Genomic DNA, 10,175 nt, shown 5'->3' with positions numbered 1-10,175 from the left:
CCTCTATCCCATCCAATCCTCTATCCTATCCTGTCCTATCATCTATCCTATCCTATCCTCTATCCTATCCTGTCCTCTATCCTATCCTATCCTCTATCCTATCCTATCCTCTATCCTATCCTATCCTCTATCCTATCCTATCCTCTATCCTATCCTATCCTCTATCCTATCCTATCCTCTATCCTATCCTATCTTCTATGCTTTCCTATCCTCTATCCTATCCTCTATCCAATCCTCTATCCTATCCTATCCCCTATCCTATCCTATCCTCTATCCTATCCTATCCTCTATCCTATCCTATCGTCTATCCTATCCTATCATCTATCCTATCAAATCCCCTATCCTATCCTCTGTCCTATCCTATCCTCTATCCTATCCTATCCTCTAGCCTATCCTATCCTCTATCCTATCCTATCCTCTATCCAATCCTCTATCCTATCCTATCCTCTATCCTATTCTATCCTCTATCCTATCCTATCCTCTGCCCTATCCTATCCTCTATCCTATCCTATCAGCTATCCTATCCTATCCTCTATCCTATCCTATCCTCTATCCTATTCTACCCTCTATCCTATCCTATCCTCTATCCCATCCTATCCTATCCTCTATCCTATCCTATCTTCTATGCTTTCCTATCCTCTATCCTATCCTCTATCCAATCTTCTATCCTATCCTATCCTCTATCCTATCCTATCCTCTATCCTATCCTATCCTCTATCATATCCTATCAGCTATCCTATCCTATCCTCTATCCTATCCTATCCTCTATCCTATTCTACCCTCTATCCTATCCTATCCTCTATCGTATCCTATCCTCTATCCTATCCTATCCTCTATCCTATCCTATCCTCTATCCTATCCTATCTTCTATGCTTTCCTATCCTCTATCCTATCCTCTATCCAATCCTCTATCCTATCCTATCCTCTATCCTATCCTATCCTCTATCCTATCCTATCGTCTATCCTATCCTATCCTCTATCCTACGCTATTCTCTATCCTATCCTATCCTCTATCCTATCCTATCCTCTATCCTATCCTATCTTCTATCCTATCCTATCCTCTATCCTATCCTATCCTCTATCCTATCCTCTATCCTATCCTATCCTCTATCCTATCCTATCCTCTATCCTATCCTATCCTCTATCCTATTATATCCTCTATCCTATCCTCTATCCTATCGTATCCTCTATCCTATCCTATCCTCTATCCTACGCTATCCTCTATCCTATCCTATCCTCTATCCTATCCTATCTTCTATCGTTTCCTATCCTCTATCCTATCCTCTATCCAATCCTCTATCCTATCCTATCCTCTATCCTATCCTATCCTCTATCCTATCCTATCCTCTATCCTATCCTATCCTCTATCCTATCCTATCCTCTATCCTATCCTATCCTCTATCCTATCCTATCCTCTATCCTATCCTATCCTCTATCCTATCCTATCCTCTATCCTATCCTATCCTCTATCCTATCCTATCCTCTATCCTATCCTATCCTCTATAATATCCTATCCTCTATCCTATCCTATCCTCTATCCTATCCTATCTTCTATGCTTTCCTATCCTCTATCCTATCCTCTATCCAATCCTATATCCTATCATATCCTCTATCCTATCCTATCCTCTATCCTATCCTATCCTCTATCATATCCTATCGTCTATCCTATCCTATCATCTATCCTATCAAATCCCCTATCCTATCCTCTGTCCTATCCTATCCTCTATCCTATCCTATCCTCTAGCCTATCCAATCCTCTATCCTATCCTATCCTCTATCCAATCCTCTATCCTATCCTATCCTCTATCCTATTCTATCCTCTATCCTATCCTATCCTCTGCCCTATCCTATCCTCTATCCTATCCTATCAGCTATCCTATCCTATCCTCTATCCTATCCTATCCTCTATCCTATTCTACCCTCTATCCTATCCTATCCTCTATCCTATCCTATCCTATCCTCTATCCTATCCTATCTTCTATCCTTTCCTATCCTCTATCCAATCCTCTATCCTATCCTATCCTCTATCCTATCCTATCCTCTATCCTATCCTTTCGTCTATCCTATCCTATCCTCTATCCTATCAAATCCCCTATCCTATCCTCTGTCCTATCCTATCTACTATCCTATCCTATCCTCTATCCTATCCTATCATCTATCCTCAATCCTATCCTTTCCTCTATCCTATCCTATCCTCTAGCCTATCCTATCCTCTATCCTATCCTATCCTCTATCCTATCCTCTATCCTATCCTCTATCCTATCCTCTATCCTATCCTATCCTCTATTCTATCCTATCGTCTATCCTATCCTCTATCCTATCCTATCCTCTGTCCTATCGTATCCTCTATCCTATCCTATCCTATCCTCTATCATATCCTATCAGCTATCCTATCCTATCCTCTATCCTATCCTATCCTCTATCCTATTCTACCCTCTATCCTATCCTATCCTCTATCGTATCCTATCCTCTATCCTATCCTATCCTCTATCCTATCCTATCCTCTATCCTATCCTATCTTCTATGCTTTCCTATCCTCTATCCTATCCTCTATCCAATCCTCTATCCTATCCTATCCTCTATCCTATCCTATCCTCTATCATATCCTCTATCCTATCCTATCCTCTATCCTATTCTATCCTCTATCCTATCCTATCCTCTGCCCTATCCTATCCTCTATCCTATCCTATCAGCTATCCTATCCTATCCTCTATCCTATCCTATCCTATCCTCTATCCTATTCTACCCTCTATCCTATCCTATCCTCTATCCTATCCTATCTTCTATGCTTTCCTATCCTCTATCCTATCCTCTATCCAATCCTCTATCCTATCGTATCCTCTATCCTATCCTATCCTCTATCCTATCCTACCGTCTATCCAATCCTCTATCCTATCCTATCCTCTATCCTATTCTATCCTCTATCCTATCCTATCCTCTATCCTGTCCTATCCTCTATCCTATAAAATCCCCTATCCTATCCTCTGCCCTATCCTATCCTCTATCCTATCCTATCAGCTATCCTATCCTATCATCTATCCTATCCTATCCTCTATCCTATTCTACCCTCTATCCTATCCTCTATCCTATCGTATCCTCTATCCTATCCTATCCTCTATCCTACGCTATCCTCTATCCTATCCTATCCTCTATCCTATCCTATCCTCTATCCTATCCTATCTTCTATCCTATCCTATCCTCTATCCTATCAAATCCCCTATCCTATCCTCTATCCTATCCTATCCTGTATCCTATCCAATCCTCTAGCCTATCCTGCATCCTATCCAATGATCTATCCTATCCTATCATCTATCCTATCCTATCCTCTATCCTATCCTGTCCTCTATCCTATCCTATCCTCTATCCTATCCTATCCTCTATCCTATCCTATCCTCTATCCTATCCTATCCTCTATCCTATCCTATCCTCTATCCTATCCTATGTTCTATCCTTTCCTATCCTCTATCCTATCCTCTATCCAATCCTATATCCTATCCTATCCTCTATCCTATCCTATCCTCTATCCTATCCTATCCTCTATCCTATCAAATCCCCTATCCTATCCTCTGTCCTATCCTATCCTCTATCCTATCCTATCCTCTATCCTATCCTATCCTCTATCCTATCCTATCCTCTATCCTATCCTACCGTCTATCCAATCCTCTATCCTATCCTATCCTCTATCCTATTCTATCCTCTATCCTATCCTATCCTATCCTCTATCCTATAAAATCCCCTATCCTATCCTCTGCCCTATCCTATCCTCTATCCTATCCTATCAGTTATCCTACCCTATCCTCTATCCTATCCTATCCTCTATCCTATTCTACCCTCTATCCTATCCTCTATCCTATCGTATCCTCTATCCTATCCTATCCTCTATCCTACGCTATCCTCTATCCTATCCTATCCTCTATCCTATCCTATCATCTATCCTATCCTATCCTCTATCCTATCCTATCCTCTATCCTATCCTATCCTCTATCCTATCCTATCCTCTATCCTATCCTATCCTCTATCCTATCCTATCCTCTATCCTATCCTATCTTCTATGCTTTCCTATGCTATCCTATCCTATCGTCTATCCTATCCTATCCTCTATCCTATCAAACCCGCTACCCTATCCAATCCTGTATCCTATCCAATCCTCTATCCTATCCAATCATCTATCCTATCCTATCCTCTATCCTATGATATCCTCTATCCTATCCTATCCTCTATCCTATCCTACCGTCTATCCAATCCTCTATCCTATCCTATCCTCTATCCTATTCTATCCTCTATCCTATCCTCTATCCTATAAAATCCCCTATCCTATCCTCTGCCCTATCCTATCCTCTATCCTATCCTATCAGTTATCCTACCCTATCCTCTATCCTATCCTATCCTCTATCCTATTCTACCCTCTATCCTATCCTCTGTCCTATCTAATCCTCTATCCTATCCTATCCTCTATCCTATCCTATCCTCTATCCTATCCTATCCTCTATCCTATCCTATCCTCTATCCTATCCTATCCTCTATCCTATCCTATCTTCTATCCTATCCTATCCTCTATCCTATCAATTCCCCTACCCTATCCAATCCTGTATCCTATCCAATCCTCTATCCTATCCTATCCTCTATCCTATATTATCTTCTATCCTATGCTATCCTCTATCCTATCAATTCCCCTATCCTATCCAATCCTGTATCCTATCCAATCCTCTATCCTATCCTATCATCTATCCTATCCTATCCTCTATCCTATGATATCTTCTATCCTATCCTATCATCTATCCTATCCTATCCTCTATCCTATCCTATCCTCTATCCTATCCTATCCTCTATCCTATCCTATCCTCTATCCTATCCTATTCTCTATCCTATCCTATCTTCTATCCTATCCTATACTCTATCCTATCAAATCCCCTATCCTATCCTCTATCCTATCTTATCCTCTGTCCTATCTAATCCTCTATCCTATCCTATCCTCTATCCTATCCTATCCTCTATCCTATCCTATCCCCTATCCTATCCTATCTTCTATCCTATCCTATCCTCTATCCTATCTAATCCCCTATCCTATCCTCTATCCTATCCTATCCTGTATCCTATCCAATCCTCTATCCTATCCTCTGTCCTATCCTATCCTCTATCCTATCCTATCCTCTATCCTATCAAATCCTCTGTCCTATCCTATCCTCTATCCTATCCTATCCTCTATCCTATCGTATCCTCTATCCTATCCTATCCTCTATCCTACGCTATCCTCTATCCTATCCAATCCTCTATCCTATCCTATCCTCTATCCTATCCTATCATCTATCCTATCCTATCCTCTATCCTATCCTGACCTCTATCCTATCCTATCCTCTATCCTATCCTATCCTCTATCATATCCAATCCTCTGTAATATCCTATCATCTATCCTCAATCCTATCCTTTCCTGTATCCTATCCAATCCTCTATCCTATCCTATCCTCTGCCCTATCCTATCCTCTATCCTATCCTATCTTCTATCCTTTCCTATCCTCTATCCTCTATCCTATCCAATCCTCCATCCTATCCTATCCTCTATCCTATCCTATCCTCTATCCTATCCTATCCTCTATCCTATCCTACCCTCTATCCTATCCTATCCTCCATCCTATCCTATCCTCTATCCTATCCTATCCTCTATCCTATCCTATCCTCTATCCTATCCTATCCTCTATCCTATCCTATCTTCTATCCTTTCCTATCCTCTATCCTATCCTCTATCCAATCCTCCATCCTATCCTATCCTCTATCCTATCCTATCCTCTATCCTATCCTATCCTCTATCCTATCCTACCCTCTATCCTATCCTATCCTCTATCCTATCCTATCCTCTATCCTATCAAATCCCCTATCCTATCCTCTGTCCTATCCTATCCTCTATCCTATCAAATCCTCTGTCGTATCCTATCCTCTATCCTATCCTATCCTCTATCCTATCCTATCCTCTATCCTATCCTATCCTCTATCCTATCCTATCCTCTATCCTATCCTATCCTCTATCCTGTCCTATCCTCTATCCTATCCTATCCTCTATCCTATCCTATCCTCTATCCTATCCTATCCTTTCCTGTATCATATCCAATCCTCTATCCTATCCTGTCCTCTATCCTATCCTATCCTCTATCCTATCCTATCCTCTATCCTATCCTATCCTCTATCCTATCCTCTCCTCTATCCTATCCTATTCTCTATCGTATCCTATCGTCTATCCTATCAAATCCCCTATCCTATCCTGTATCCTATCCAATCCTCTATCCTATCCTGTATCCTATCCATTCCTCTATCCTATCCTATCATCTATCCACACTCCTATCCTTTCCTGTATCCAATCCTATCCTCAATCCTATCCTTTCCTGTATCCTATCCTATCCTCTATCCTCTATCCCATCCAATCCTCTATCCAATCCTATCCTCTATCCTATCCTATCCTCTATCCTATCCTATCCTCTATCCTATCCTATCTTCTATCCTTTCCTATCCTCTATCCTATCCTCTATCCAATCCTCCATCCTATCCTATCCTCTATCCTATCCTATCCTCTATCCTATCCTATCCTCTATCCTATCCTCTATCCTATCCTATCCTCTATCCCATCCTATCCTCTATCCTATCCTATCTTCTATCCTTTCCTATCCTCTATCCTATCCTCTATCCAATCCTCCATCCTATCCTATCCTCTATCCTATCCTATCCTCTATCCTATCCTATCCTCTATCCTATCAAATCCCCTATCCTATCCTCTGTCCTATCCTATCCTCTATCCTATCCTATCCTCTATCCTATCCTATTCTCTATCCTATCCTATCTTCTATCCTATCCTATCCTCTATCCTATCAAATCCCCTATCCTATGCTCTATCCTATCCTATCCTCTGTCCTATCTAATCCTCTATCCTATCCTATCCTCTATCCTATCCTATCCTCTATCCTATCCTATCCTCTATCCTATCCTATCCTCTATCCTATCCTATCCTCTATCCTATCCTATCCTCTATCCTATCCTATCTTCTATCCTTTCCTATCCTCTATCCTATCCTCTATCTAATCCTCCATCCTATCCTATCCTCTATCCTATCCTATCCTCTATCCTATCCTATCCTCTATCCTATCAAATCCCCTATCCTATCCTCTGTCCTATCCTATCCTCTATCCTATCCTATCCTCTATCCTATCCTATTCTCTATCCTATCCTATCTTCTATCCTATCCTATCCTCTATCCAATCCTATCCTCAATCCTATCCTTTCCTGTATCCTATCCTATCCTCTATCCTATCCTATCCTCTATCCTATCCTATCCTCTATCCTATCCTATCTTCTATCCTTTCCTATCCTCTATCCTATCCTCTATCCAATCCTATATCCTATCCTATCCTCTATCCTATCCTATCCTCTATCCTATCCTATCCTCTATCCTATCCTATCCTCTATCCTATCCTATCGTCTATCCTATCCTATCCTCTATCCTATCGAATCGTGTATCCTATCCACTATCCTATCCTATCCTCTATCCTATCCTATCCAATCCCGTATCCTATCCTCTATTCTATCCTATCCTGTATCCAATCCTATCCACAATCCTATCCTTTCCTGTATCCTATCCTATCCTCTATCCTATCCTATCCTCTATCCTATCCTATGTTCTATCCTATCCTATCCTCTATCCAATCAAATCCCTATACTATCCTCTATCCTATCCTATCCTCTATCCTATCCTATCCTCTATCCTAGCCTATCCTCTATCCTATCCTATCCAATCCCCTATCCTATCCTATCCTCTATTTTATCCTATCCTCTATCCTATCAAATCCCCTATCCTATCCTCTATCCTATCCTATCGTGTATCCTATCCAATCCTCTATATTATCCTGTATCCTATCCAATCCTCTATCCTATCCTATCATCTATCCTCAATCCTATCCTTTCCTGTATCATATCCAATCCTCTATCCTATCCTGTCCTCTATCCTATCCAATCCTCTATCCTATCAAATCCCTATCCTATCCTCTATACTATCCTATCCTCTGTCCTATCTAATCCTCTATCCTATCCTATCCTCTATCCTATCCTATCCTCTATCCTATCCTATCCTCTATCCTATCCTATCCTCTATCCTATCCTATCCTCTATCCTATCCTATCATCTATCCTATCCTATCCTCTATCCTATCCTGTCCTCTATCCTATCCTATCCTCTATCCTATCCTATCCTCTATCCTATCCTACCCTCTATCCTATCCTATCCTCTATCCTATCCTATCCTCTATCCTATCCTATCTTCTATCCTTTCCTATCCTCTATCCTATCCTCTATCCAATCCTATATCCTATCCTATCCTCTATCCTATCCTATCCTCTATCCTATCCTATCCTCTATCCTATCCTATCCTCTATCCTATCCTATCGTCTATCCTATCCTATCCTCTATCCTACGCTATTCTCTATCCTATCCTATCCTCTATCCTATCCTATCCTCTATCCTATCCTATCTTCTATCCTATCCTATCCTCTATCCTATCCTATCCTCTATCCTATCCTATCCTCTATCCTATCCTATCCTCTATCCTATTATATCCTCTATCCTATCCTCTATCCTATCGTATCCTCTATCCTATCCTATCCTCTATCCTACGCTATCCTCTATCCTATCCTATCCTCTATCCTATCCTATCTTCTATCCTTTCCTATCCTCTATCCTATTCTCTATCCAATCCTCTATCCTATCCTATCCTCTATCCTATCCTATCCTCTATCCTATCCTATCCTCTATCCTATCCTATCCTCTATCCTATCCTATCCTCTATCCTATGCTATCCTCTATAATATCCTATCCTCTATCCTATCCTATCCTCTATCCTATCCTATCTTCTATGCTTTCCTATCCTCTATCCTATCCTCTATCCAATCCTATATCCTATCATATCCTCTATCCTATCCTATCCTCTATCCTATCCTATCCTCTATCATATCCTATCGTCTATCCTATCCTATCATCTATCCTATCAAATCCCCTATCCTATCCTCTGTCCTATCCTATCCTCTATCCTATCCTATCCTCTAGCCTATCCAATCCTCTATCCTATCCTATCCTCTATCCAATCCTCTATCCTATCCTATCCTCTATCCTATTCTATCCTCTATCCTATCCTATCCTCTGCCCTATCCTATCCTCTATCCTATCCTATCAGCTATCCTATCCTATCCTCTATCCTATCCTATCCTCTATCCTATTCTACCCTCTATCCTATCCTATCCTCTATCCTATCCTATCCTATCCTCTATCCTATCCTATCTTCTATCCTTTCCTATCCTCTATCCAATCCTCTATCCTATCCTATCCTCTATCCTATCCTCTATCCTATCCTATCCGCTATCCTATCCTATCCTCTATCCTATCCTATCCTCTATCCTATCCTATCCTCTATCCTATCCTTTCGTCTATCCTATCCTATCCTCTATCCTATCAAATCCCCTATCCTATCCTCTGTCCTATCCTATCTACTATCCTATCCTATCCTCTATCCTATCCTATCATCTATCCTCAATCCTATCCTTTCCTATCCTCTATCCTATCAAATCCTCTGTCCTATCCTATCCTCTGTCCTATCCTATCCTCTATCCTATCCTATCCTCTATCCTATCGTATCCTTTATCCTATCCTAACCTCTATCCTACGCTATCCTCTATCCCATCCAATCCTCTATCCTATCCTGTCCTATCATCTATCCTATCCTATCCTCTATCCTATCCTGTCCTCTATCCTATCCTATCCTCTATCCTATCCTATCCTCTATCCTATCCTATCCTCTATCCTATCCTACCCTCTATCCTATCCTATCCTCTATCCTATCCTATCCTCTATCCTATCCTATCTTCTATCCTTTCCTATCCTCTATCCTATCCTCTATCCAATCCTATATCCTATCCTATCCTCTATCCTATCCTATCCTCTATCCTATCCTATCCTCTATCCTATTATATCCTCTATCCTATCCTCTATCCTATCGTATCCTCTATCCTATCCTATCCTCTATCCTACGCTATCCTCTATCCTATCCTACCCTCTATCCTATCCTATCCTCTATCCTATCCTATCCTATCCTCTATCCTATCCTATCTTCTATCCTTTCCTATCCTCTATCCAATCCTCTATCCTATC

The sequence above is a fragment of the Halictus rubicundus genome, unplaced genomic scaffold (genome assembly GCF_050948215.1).
Source record: "Halictus rubicundus isolate RS-2024b unplaced genomic scaffold, iyHalRubi1_principal scaffold0033, whole genome shotgun sequence".
Taxonomy (NCBI): Eukaryota; Metazoa; Arthropoda; class Insecta; order Hymenoptera; family Halictidae; genus Halictus; species Halictus rubicundus.
Note: the sequence above shows the minus strand (reverse complement) of the source record.